Source organism: Rhamphochromis longiceps, linkage group LG8 (genome assembly GCF_057381845.1).
Source record: "Rhamphochromis longiceps isolate RC_006_pf linkage group LG8, R_longiceps_female_GT1.1, whole genome shotgun sequence".
Classification (NCBI taxonomy): domain Eukaryota; kingdom Metazoa; phylum Chordata; class Actinopteri; order Cichliformes; family Cichlidae; genus Rhamphochromis; species Rhamphochromis longiceps.
Genome location: NC_140564.1, coordinates 32,526,818 through 32,538,851, shown reverse-complemented (window position 1 = coordinate 32,538,851; position 12,034 = coordinate 32,526,818). Strand labels below are relative to the sequence as shown.

General features: G+C 43.2%; 1 long non-coding RNA gene across 1 annotated transcript; it reads left to right on the top strand.

Moving 5' to 3' along the window:
• Window positions 1–8,358: 8,358 nt before the first annotated feature.
• Window positions 8,359–11,448, top strand: LOC146664091 (uncharacterized). Its single transcript, XR_014913093.1, has 2 exons — window positions 8,359–9,823; window positions 10,740–11,448. It is a non-coding gene; the product is annotated as an uncharacterized LOC146664091 (long non-coding RNA).
• The last annotated feature ends 586 nt before the right edge of the window (window positions 11,449–12,034 follow it).

Below are 12,034 nucleotides of genomic sequence, written 5' to 3'. Positions count from 1 at the left end.
TCAAAGCGCAGACACCAACCCAGCTGAAATGTGCTGACGGGACCTTAGGAGATGCTGTGCATGAAAGCAGGACAGCGAAATTCAATGATCATGAAAATCATGCTTATGCTCACACCAAAGGGAACCCAACATGTTCATAACTGGCTCAAACTGAAGTTTCAGCCTTCAAAATAAATAATAAAACAAAAAATAATCTTTGGTCTCCTATGAGAAACAACAACTAACAAATTCAGAGCCTGTGATTAAAGACAGCTCCACCTACTGGCAGGTCTGTACGAGCAAGGAAGTCACATGTTTGACAGCAAGAAGGTTGGAAGAATCATTTACAAGGTAAAAGACAATAACAAAATATTCAGGAAGTTCAATTCCAGAAGATGATTGCTCATAGGTGTGACTGTAAGTGTGAGCTGTTGTCTGTGAGCCAGACTGGCGACCAGTCCTGGGCAGTGTTGGTCAAGTTACTTGAAAAAAGTAATCAGTAACTAATTATTCGCTTACGTCAGTGTCATGAAACACTCTCGCGAAAAAATCACGGTTTTAGTAACGCAGTAACACAGCGTGGTTACGGGAAAGTAACAGTTTACGAGTAAAACAGCCGCCTCAGCTGTTAATTTGATTAACGATCAGTGTGGGATATGTCACTTTCCTGCTGCCATGACTTCCTTTTTCAATTCTTGCAATAAAGACCTCTCAGCTCTCCTCTCTTTTGTGTCTTTTCTGGCAGTTCATGGTCATATACACTAGGGATAGGCCAGCAGGGGCCTTCCAATGAAATGTTTGTGTTCCAGATTTTTCCCTAATACCTTACAGTTCCGTTGTATGTTGCAGTGCAATTAAAGCTTATCCAAAGAAATACGACCAAAATAATAATAAGTAAATGAAACCACCCACTATCATTGTTTTTGTGTGCTCGTTTTACCAAATGAGCATTAAATAGGGCCCTCTAGCTCTGTTAGCCATCATATGGAATCTTAAATGAAACCTCAAATGACATGAAATACTATATAACCAAAAAATGTTCAGCGGAGATGGAAAAAACTGGCCCCTGGATGAACCTAATTGCTGACCCCGGATGCACAGCGTTCGTGCTGCAGGATCTGAGCCACCAATTATACGTAGAGCCCAGCAGGAGATTCCTCGCCGCACGCCTGCCATCCTGCTGCTGTTGCTGCTGCGTGCACTGGTTTGAATTTCTGAATATAAGCGACTGGCTTCCCATACCGACAGCTGATGATGTCATGGAAACTCTTCTGAGCAGCGCACTTAAAAAACTGGAGAATGATTTATAATGAAATGCAGCCCCTGGGACTTTTTTTCAGGGAGGTTTGGGTTCGGCGCTGGACTCTGAGGGGGGAAAGGTTTTTTAATGTTCATTAAATTTATGCTTTTAGGTAACGAAAAGCAGCTTTTACATCCTGCCATGTCCAGCCTGCAGACATGTGCGGCCTTAAAGGAGCCCCCACAGCTTCTAACTGTAGATGTAGCTCATCAAAGACTCACTCAGCTCTCTCTTTCCGCTCTGAAATGAGCTTAAATGCAGTTTTGGGAATATTTTCAGTCTTCTCAAGGTGAGAAAAGATGTTACATGAACAAAAAAGCTCTCCTCAAAAATCCCAGATCCTTAATCTCCTCAGGCTGCTAATAGACCAGGCATGCCAAAAAACTCTTTGTGAGGAGAAGAGCTGACACAAAGGAGGGGAAGAACTGGACTTATTTGGAAGGAGGATGAGGGCCGGCCCTGGAGGTGGTGGTGAAGTTGGAGGTGGTGCAGAGGGGGAGTGTGGCCCATGCACCTGCATTAGTGTAGCTTCTTGGGAAAGAAAACAGGATCTGGAAGTCAAACAACATCCTGCAACCCCCCACCTCTTCCTTTCCTTCTCCTCACCGTATCCCAGAAATGTTTATGCGGGTTTTCCTGCTCCTCAGTGTAGACAGAGAAAGAGATGAATCAGTCGGAGTTAGACTTGTGTAAGGGTGGGATGGGTAAGGGGGAACTTCCATCTGCCCCTGACATGTTCATTCATCTTTTTTATTCAAATAGTCCCTCTGGGAACAAGCGCCTGTCTGATCCTGATGTGGGGAATGAAAACACAATAACACATCATCACTCTGCTCTAATCTTAAAATACGACTGCTGACTGTGACGCAACTTCTTTCATAGTAAAACTGATCCCTGCTCTGGGAAAAAAAAAATTCCAACAACCAAATACTGTAACACTTGTGAATCACATCCAGCCGTGCACACGCTTCCTGGTGCAGGTATTACTTCCTTGATGTATTTTTTTTGGAGTACAGGGATGGGAGGTAAAAGAAGAAAAACAGTGACTAAGGAGATTTTGAAAATGCACTAAACAAAGCAAAAACGAGGAAACCTGCTGCAGTGATACGTGCCTAAAGTCAGTCCATGCTTTCCTCACTTAGCCCGTAATTCAAGATAGCAGTCAAACAGTGAAAAACAGGAAAATGGAATTGGACGCGCTGCTACAAAAAACTACTACAAAGAAAACAACAAAACACAGTAAACATTCTTTTACGTGTCTTATTTTACGCGTTCCATATAAATCTCCTCAATAATATTAAATCCTTGCAATCGTAGACTTAGTACCTGTAAAGATTCCCCATTATTGGAAGCTGGATTTGAAAGCTTTGAACTGCTACATCACAGCGTGTGTGGAAATATACAAAAACATTTATTACTGTAAAAACAGAACAATCATGTAATGTCATTATACATTATACACCAAAAATATCCATTGTAACATTTTTAAATGATTAATTTAGAATTAGGCAGTTTACATTTCAATTCAATTCAGTTTTATTTATACAGCGCCAAATCACAACAACAGTGGCCTCAAGGTGCTTTATATTGTAAGGTAGACCCTACAGTAATACAAACAAAAAAGAGAGAAACCCAACAATCATATGGCCCCTTATGAACAAGCACTTTGGCGACAGTGGGAAGAAAAAACTCTCTTTTAACAGGAAGAAACCTCCGACAGAACCAGGCTCAGGGAGGGGCGGGGCCATCTGCTGTGATTGGTTGGGGTGAGAGAAGGAAGACAGGATAAAGACATGCTGTGGAAGAGAGACAGAGATTATTAACAGATATGATTCAATGCAGAGAGGTCTGTTAATACATAGTGAGTGAGAAAGGTGACTGAAGAAGAAATATTCAGTGCATCATGGGAATCCCCCGGCAGCCTACGTCTATTGCAGCATAACTAAGGGAGGATTCAGGGTCACCTGGTCCAGCCCTAACTATATGCTTTAGCAAAAAGGAAAGTTTTAAGCCTAATCTTAAAGTAGAGATAGTGTCTGTCTCCTGAATCCAAACTGGAAGCTGGTTCCACAGAAGAGGGGCCTGAAAACTGAAGGCTCTGCCTCCCATTCTACTTTTAAATACTCTAGGAACAACAAGTAGGCCTGCAGAGCGAGAGCGAAGTGCTCTAATAGGGTGATATGGTACTACACGGTCATTAAGATAAGATGGGGCCTGATTATTCAGTCCACAAGTCTCTCCCAGCCGGAATTTGCGTGGAACTGTCCATAATCTGAGCCACTTTTTAATTTCCTTTAGATTGACTGAGCTGACCCAGCCACGTGGAGCCATAAACCAGGGTAAACATAATGCCAATACCAAGCCTGGATAAATGGGTAGGGTTGCATCAGGAAGGGCATCTGGTGTAAAATCATTGCAAAATCATTCATGGAGATGAGTTTTCCATACCAGATCAGTCACTTTACCTTACTTCACCTCCGGTTGTTGTTAACCAAGTTGGTCAACGGAGCACTGGTGGAAATGGTGCTACTGTTGGCTGAAGATAAAGGAAGAAGAAAGAAGGAAAGAAGAGCAGGAGTTTGGTGGTGAGAGGAAGGCCTTTAGATGTAAAGTGAGAGAGCTGACTGATATAATCGAGGGAAAGGAAGGAATCAAGATTTATTGTCTGTGTGCTTCCATGGTGCAGAAAGGAAAGAAGAGGAATCAAAGTCAGTAGAAGCAAGAAATACATGTGTGTGAATGAGAAGGAGACAGGTGTAACAGAGGCAGAGAAGGTAGATGAGTTGAAATACCTGGTGTCAAACATCAATGCAACAGACAGGCAGGAGTGACAGAAGAGAGAAGAACGAGCTGAAGATGAGCACATCAGCTCAGGGTGAATGTTTTGGAGACAAAGTTAGAGGCAAGGCTGAGCTGGTTTGGACGTGTGCAGAGGAGAGATAGTTGATATATTGCAAAGGATGGAGTTTCCAGGCAGGAGGAAACGAGGAATACCACAGAGAAGATTTATGGATATAGTGCCGTGATGTGGTGCTCCAACATGCTTGGAAATATCATCAAATTGCTCCTGGCTGTTACAGTAGCTTATTGTTTTTCCTCCAAATCATCAGCATTTATAGTAAACCACAAAATGCCTTTGATGTATGTAAGTTATACCCTATATGCTGCATGAAAAAATGTAGATATCAGGGTCATGGGAATGTTGTTTAACTGTTTTTTTTATTATCAGAAAAATAAAACCTCTTCTCTTTATTGGCTTTAAATCTAATAACTTTCTCTCAATACCTTGAATTTCATTGGATTATTTAAAGTAAAAGTCTTTAATAGTGAAAAACCCGAAAAAGGCCCACAGCTTCGGCCCAGCAGCACTGCCTTCCGTGATTCATCAGCATATTGATTCATTTGCAAAGACTGAGTCGCACAGCTGATGCAATGCATTGAAAAAACTTGGGGAGACGCTTCTTGCATAAAGTATTGTTATACTTTACTAAACTAACCACACATGCACAGAGTGCTCCTCATGCCTGTGGACCACAGAGGAAGCAACGGCCCAAGGAGGAAGTGAGCATGTAACTTGTATGTGGGGCCAAGGGGAAGAAGAAGTGTTAAAGTTATTAGCCGAGTGGGAACGGTGCATTTAGGGGGCATCCTGTGCACAACAAATGCTTCCTGATCCTGCCCACAATGTCACAAAACAAGCAGAGAAGGACGGGCAGCGGAGAGCAGAGGAAAACGGAGAACTCGAACCTCCAGACGTGAACCTGCTAACAACAACACACAGGTGGAAAATATACAGCACCCATGAGAAATTACAGCCAGCTTCAATAGAGGTCCTCACACTCCTGAATGGAAAGTCTGTTTTTCATTTTAGCAGACACATTCCTGAGTACACACACACACACACACACACACACACACACACCTCCTGACTTGCAGCACGGATAGCTTATTAAACTGCAGAGAACATCAAATTACTGGACATTATGAAATTATTGAATAAAATCTGTGATGCAACAGAGCAGCAGAATTGACAAAGCCATGTTCCTGGCTCTCCGCCAGCCCTTATCAGCCGCAGGTTGTGCAGCGCTGTACCTGAAGCCGACAGTGATCTGATGAGGCTCATCAGAATCGAGATAATAGGTGCAGGATGTTTTCATCCCTGGATCTGGACATTTGCGCCTCTCTTCAGTCTGGGTTTTCTGTTTCTGGCTTAGGAACTGTTTTCATCAAGGGTTTTAGGCTTAAACTGAAAAATGTGAAATAAGCTGGAGAGCGGGAGAAAAAGAGGATGTTTGCAGTCATCGGTGAAGTTTAGGAGTAGAGCAGTGTTTAAGGGATCACATGGTTAATGGGAGAGGGGTACTTTACATATGTTGAAGAAATCCCCTTTATTCAGAGGGACATGAAATCATTCCAAAAAAAATAAGAGACCATGAATAGAAGTAAAAATGGACACACAAGTTAGGAGTCCTAAACGTGCTGCAACCAAAAATAAAATAACAGCTGCAGCTGGGATACACCTGCATGAGCAGGAAGTAACTTAAAAGTAAAAGCTTTCCCGAGACGATCAACTCAGTGAGCAGCAAATACTTTCTTCTTCTCGGGAATCTTGCTTCCTGTCTGTTTCTGGACAGTAATGTCAGCTGTGCAGGAAAGGCAGGAAAAACTGAAGAAGAAAAATCTGACGTGCAAAAATAAAAATGTCACGTTCACCCTCCTGTTGTGTGCACCCCCACGCCCCTAACTGTAGTGTTCCGGTCACAATTGACCAGTTAGTTTTAACAGCTCTTAAATTAACACAAGAAACATTTTTCACCACCAAATACAGGTCAGTGGGTAGATCAATGGGTCATTCAGCGGGTTAGAGGCCAAAGGGGGTGGGGTGGGGTGGATTCCCATTCATTTCCTATGGTGGTCATAGGAACACTACAGATGTAACAAAGTTGATTAAAACACTCAAAATTCAACGAAAGAGGTGCTTATCACTTTTATGTGTTCAAATGCACAGTGTGGAGGATGTCATAAGGCCTCGAAGGAATCGGATGTAAAACACAATATTTATGAGTTTTAAAAATTTGTAAATCTGTCAGATTATAACTGAACACGACAGGAAGGTTAAGAAAAAAAGTCTGTTTAGTCACACCAAAGCAAAAACAAAGGTTTTTTGCAAAATAAAAGGAGAGTTTTTCCATTTTGCGTTCGACTGTAAATTGTTTATAACGACAAACATTTTATGGAAAAGTCATCATCTGAAGATGTACGCCTACCTTAAATATATTACTGCATGCAGATTTAATACAATTTAAAAAAATAAACTGAGCTCTGCATCACCTGAGTTAGCTAATCTGCTACAAATCTGCAGCTAGGCCGCAAACAGAGCAGCGGAGAGAGGAAGATGCAGACAGGAGAGCAGACAAGAGGAGATGCAGAGATGAAGGTGGATCCAGGAGCAGAATCTTCAACAGTAGCAGCAGGAAGAGGCGTCTGTGACTCTGGAGCTGATTCAGGAACTGAGTGGTTCTAAAGCGAACATGGCTGTAGCTAATGCTAGCAGGCTCTGGAACAGGAAAGGTGATTTGAGGTTGACTTGGCCCTGAAGAAACTGGAAATGGAGCGTTGTTAACCAGAGTGCAGGGTGAGCAGCAGTGAGAAGAAGAGGAGCGGGACCTTTGAGGTGCTGGATAGCAGAGAAGATGAGGAGCTGGCAGGCTGAGCAGCCATGACCACAGCTAGGGGAGCCAAGTTTTAAGGGGTTTAACTGCTCAAGAAAAAAAATCATGTGACCATGATGTTTTTTTGCAAAGTTTTTATTTTTGAGCATGAAAGCCATACAGAGGTGGGAAGACAGGCAAATAAGGAGAAGCAGTTACCAAAATGAAGCAGAGTTTTCGTTTTGCTGGTTAATGTTGAAAACTTTGGCGAGTACGTGTTTAAGCTTCCCTGCCATCTGATTCCTAAAGCCGGTCTATTCCTGTGTGTCCGGTCAGACACGTATGGGCCTGTCTGGTCAAGAGGGGCTGTAGGTGCTCCTGCTGTGCCTACGTGATGTGACCCAGTGCCAAAACATGCGTACCACCCCTGCCAAAGGCCACCCCTCTGGCTTTTGTTTGGTCGGCTGGCACTGACAGGTTCAGCTGTTATCAGAACTCTTGTAGCAATCACACCTCACACGCCCTGGAAAGAGAGGATGATGCACGCATACCAGGGCCACCCTGCTGCTGTTTTCGCCCTCGCTCTTTCATCAGTTACTTGTTTTTGTGTTAACAATCAGAGTGGAGCTTAATGCTGCAGTTGTCTGAAATCAACAATGAAGCCAACGTGAACTCGGTCGTATTAGATTATTCTGTTATTATATGTTACCTTATATATGTAATCAAAGTAGTTGAATTAGAATACTGCTGTAGATCACATTATACCCTTTAATATAGAGTGTGTGAGCTGTATGTAGTTTAGTTCTCATTATACTTTTGAGTTAACAGAACATATTCACATATTAGTTCATTAGATAAATGTGCATCACTCTGTATCCTTGATCTGCTGGGAATGTGTTACACTGTTTTCTTGACATGCTTAATTGTTGAATCATGAAGAGAAGGTTGTAAGCAGGAGACTCTGTGTCTAAAGACAGGGGAGATAGACAGACCACATTCCACACCCCCACCTTACAGAAAGCAGAGAAACAACTGCCGAGGTCATAACTTAGGCGCTGTAACAGAGAAAAAATGTGATGTTTTGGCTTTTACGACTAGCTGGGGGCCAATAGAGACTATAAAAAGCTGAGCAACCCGTCACCATTTTGAGACATGTGCCTGACCCTCTGGTAGCATCTCTCCCGTCCGGACGTTGTAATGCTCTGACTGTTGAATTGTATGGAAATAAATGATTGTTGATTGAGCATTTATACACCGAGTATTGTCCCTCCTTCAGCCCAAAGATTCAAAGAATTGGGAGAATTCAACAACTTGGTGCCGTGTGACCCGGATCTTTGGTGTGCTGAGGAGGTGCAGATTTGACCTTTGGTGAGATCGTGAGGCGAGGTGAACAGAGGACCGGTCCAAAAATAAAAAGGTAAGCACAGCCTGTTGTATTATAAATACCAAATGTGCATATTGGGCTTTCCAAATTAATCTGTTCACTGAGTCACATGTATTTTCACAGTAAATTTGTCGGTGTCTGGTTTTTGGCGCAAGATACTAACAACATAAGTTGAGGCTGAATTCCAGTGTGTTAAATAAACTGCTTCTACCGAGAAACTAATAAGATACTACGTTGGACTAGTTGCAGCCACTTTACCTTCCACATTTAATTTTGTCTAATACTGGCTTCTGTAGCAATAATACGTTAGAATTTCTTCTGAAGACGCGGCCATTAGTCCAGTACATTGAAGTTGAGGTTTGTTTATTTTGTTTATGGTGTCAGTGACGCCCTGGCTTTTGCCGGCTATGAAATAGAAGTTGATTTAAGGAAAAGCAGATGCTGGCTTAGCGGTGCAGTTGAACGCTGGCAACGCGAGAGCGAAACACGTCCGTAGGTTTGGTTTATGATACGGCGTGTTCCGGTGGTGCGGCCGTGAAGTGCAGTAGTGGTTGGTGCTAGTTTTAGTACATTGGATAGAGGTTTTGACGGTGGTTTGTGGCGTCAGTCGAGTTTTAAGGGCTGCGGTCATAATACAAAGTAAAATTTTAAGTACATAGAGCAAAACCTGGTTTATGATGTCAGGTATAACTTCGGGGATGCAAGCATCACTTTTATGATGCGACTTTGCCCCGTTGTGGCGGTCATAAGCGCAGAGAAAGGGGTATTTTGGTCTATGGTGCAGTGTGCTTTAAGAAGATCTAATAGTTGAGCTCAGAGGTTTCTGTGTAATCTTCCACTGATGAGGAACGCTCTCTGTGTGTCTCACTGATGGTGTAACGCGCTGTGTGTGTAAGGCGCGCTCTGGCTATGTGTGAGGCACGCTGAGTGTGTTTCTGTGTGTGAAGTCTGAACACAGTGACAGTGACGGTTGATGTGTTTGATTAGGAGGACACTAGAGCAAAGACACATTTTAGGATCAAAGGTTGATGTCTAGTGTACCTGTGGAACATTTTGCCTATGGAGTGGCGACCCTCCTGTTCGTGGACGCGCGGCCAGGACCGGCGGCGTCCGGATGCCGAGGTGGTGACTTGGGGAGGTGAGGGCCCCCGCATAGCTACGGAAATAACACTGGAACGGCCGTGTAATCACGGGTTCACATTTATTCCGGACTAGAACAAGACACATTTTGCGAACAAAGGTTGAGTCTAGATTAGTAAAGAAATATAAAAAGGTTGAATTCCTCGTTTCAGTGGTTGAAATTGTTGTGTGCCTGTCCCCTGACGAGTGTGAAATTAAATAAAGAGGGAATTTGGAGCCACATAGAGATAGACGGGCATAATTGGGTGTATTACTCTGTGGTGTAATAAAAATAAAAAGGAGAGATAGTAAGAGGTGTGCAGTGGAGAATTATGGAGGAGTACAGAGAGGAATGTGTTGGGAGACTGGCGTACAGTTTACGCTGTCAAGGTAGGCGGGTTGCCTGCTTATCGGTTTAACATGTGATGAAAATGAAATTAAATAAATCTCTTAGTGTGTTAATACAGGAAGCTGCGGACCTGGACCAACTGCCCCCACAAGCACAGCGGCCGAAGCAAAATTATAGGTAATGGGAACCACACCCAGCACGAATCAGCAGCTGTGAAAAAGACAGCAGCGAGGAGAGAATTAGAGGAGAAATTAAGAGAAGTTTTAACACATAAAATTGGGGCCAACGGACTTGTGGAGGTTGGGAAGGCGTCCGGAGCATCACAACAAAAAGGTGAAACAAAAACACACACAAGCAGAGAAATCTGAGAGAAAGGCTCCTTTTAAGGTAACGCCTAGTTTGAGAAAAGATAAAATTAACCTGCTTTTATACAAATGCACATACACGCAATGAAGAAACAGCTTACACTCATGAACACGTGAAGATTTTCCAGCAAGGTTAAAGAAAAATTAACATACTTAAATGATGAAGTCTATACATTACTGACAAAGAAACCCTCTGGGTTGCAGGACAACAATTTAATTTAATTTTAAAAAAAAAGGAACACTGGTCTAACCAACCAGGCAAGACGCAACAAATTTAGTGGTAAAAAGAGTCAAATTGTGACATTTTTTCTGTTGATTGATTAATAAAAGTGATTACTGAATGAAAGAAAATTCCTTTTTTGGGTTTTTAAACATGATCTTAAGAATTTTAACATATACCGGTGTTGTCCTGTCAACTTGGTGGGTTAGGAGTTGATTATATCGGGAGACAAAAAACAAAAAAAAAAGGGGGAGAGAAGGCTGACACAGGGCCTGGTCCCGGTGTGTCTCCCCTCTGAATAACACAGCCAACACAACATCATTTTCCTGTTCGTTTGTTTTTGTTTTGTTTTGTTTTTGTTTTTTCTATCAGGCTGCTTTGCCGGCCCTGAAAGCCGAGGCTGACTGGACTCCTGCTCTCCCCCATACGTGACACTGACCAAATGCTGCAACAGCTGGACCCACAACAACGACCTGAGAATGTCAACAGACCTGGAGGAATGTGATCTCATGCAGCCGAGACGGAGAGCACTAAACCTAAGGCCCGTTTCACTACACGGGGGAAAATTCCCAGACTGCGTCAGCTGACAGAGCTGTGACGAGACGCCCGCCAAGCCCGAATGAAAAGTAAGGCCGAGCGAAAGAATGCTGATCTTGATAACTTTGCATTCACACTGTGCAGGACAGTGATGGACCAACACGGATGATCGGGTGGCGAAAAAGGGCGTGACCGAGACAAGAGGAGTAACTGAGGACAGAAGGCACCTCAGAATGGACAAAAACACAGAAGAAGATGCAGGTTTCACCTGCGGTGAACATCGACACTGGAGAAAGGACTGCCCCAATTGGGGTCAGAACCAGGACGGACTGAATTTTGAGCAGCAGCAGCAGCAGCAATGGTCGCAAACAAACTGAAAAGGAGGGGGGCAGGACCCCAGGGCATGCTTCAGGCCGTGGTTTACCCAGAACACCAGAACAGGAAAGTGATGAAAACACACACACACACACACACACACACACACACACACACACACACACACACACACACACACACACACACACACACACACACACACACACACGGGAATGCTGATTCACTGAGAAGTGATGCACACACATACACATGCACACGCTTGTGCAATGAAGAGTGATCCACACGCACACACACACGCTGATGCAATGAAGAATGCTTTGCTTATGCTGATATGCAAAATGCTGCACACAAACATCCCAATGCATAATTTTTATGAGGAGCCATTGATTACCATTAAATACTTAGAATGTGTTATATGTCACCCAGAGGGCATTTGTGTAGATTTTAGGAATAAGGTCTAAAACAGTTTGGTTATGAAAACAATGTCTGTGCGTGATGTCTGTTTATGGCTCAAGGCCTTGACTGAATTCTTTGCTGTGCTTCACACAGCCCTGATGAGGAACAGTGGCACAGAGTGAAAATGATGAATTAATAGTGTAAGTTTTAGGTCGGAGTACGGCATTTTCTGTGATTGAGTTTTAATTCAAGGAGGAACAAAAGGTGTTACGGCACCTGAGGTTCTCATTCCCACACAATATTGTCCCGGCAGGAAGCAAAATGTTCCTGTGAATTTCTGGTTGATTGTTTGGTTTTGTTTAGCGCTAGTTTGATGTTATCAGTGAGCTTTGGCTTGT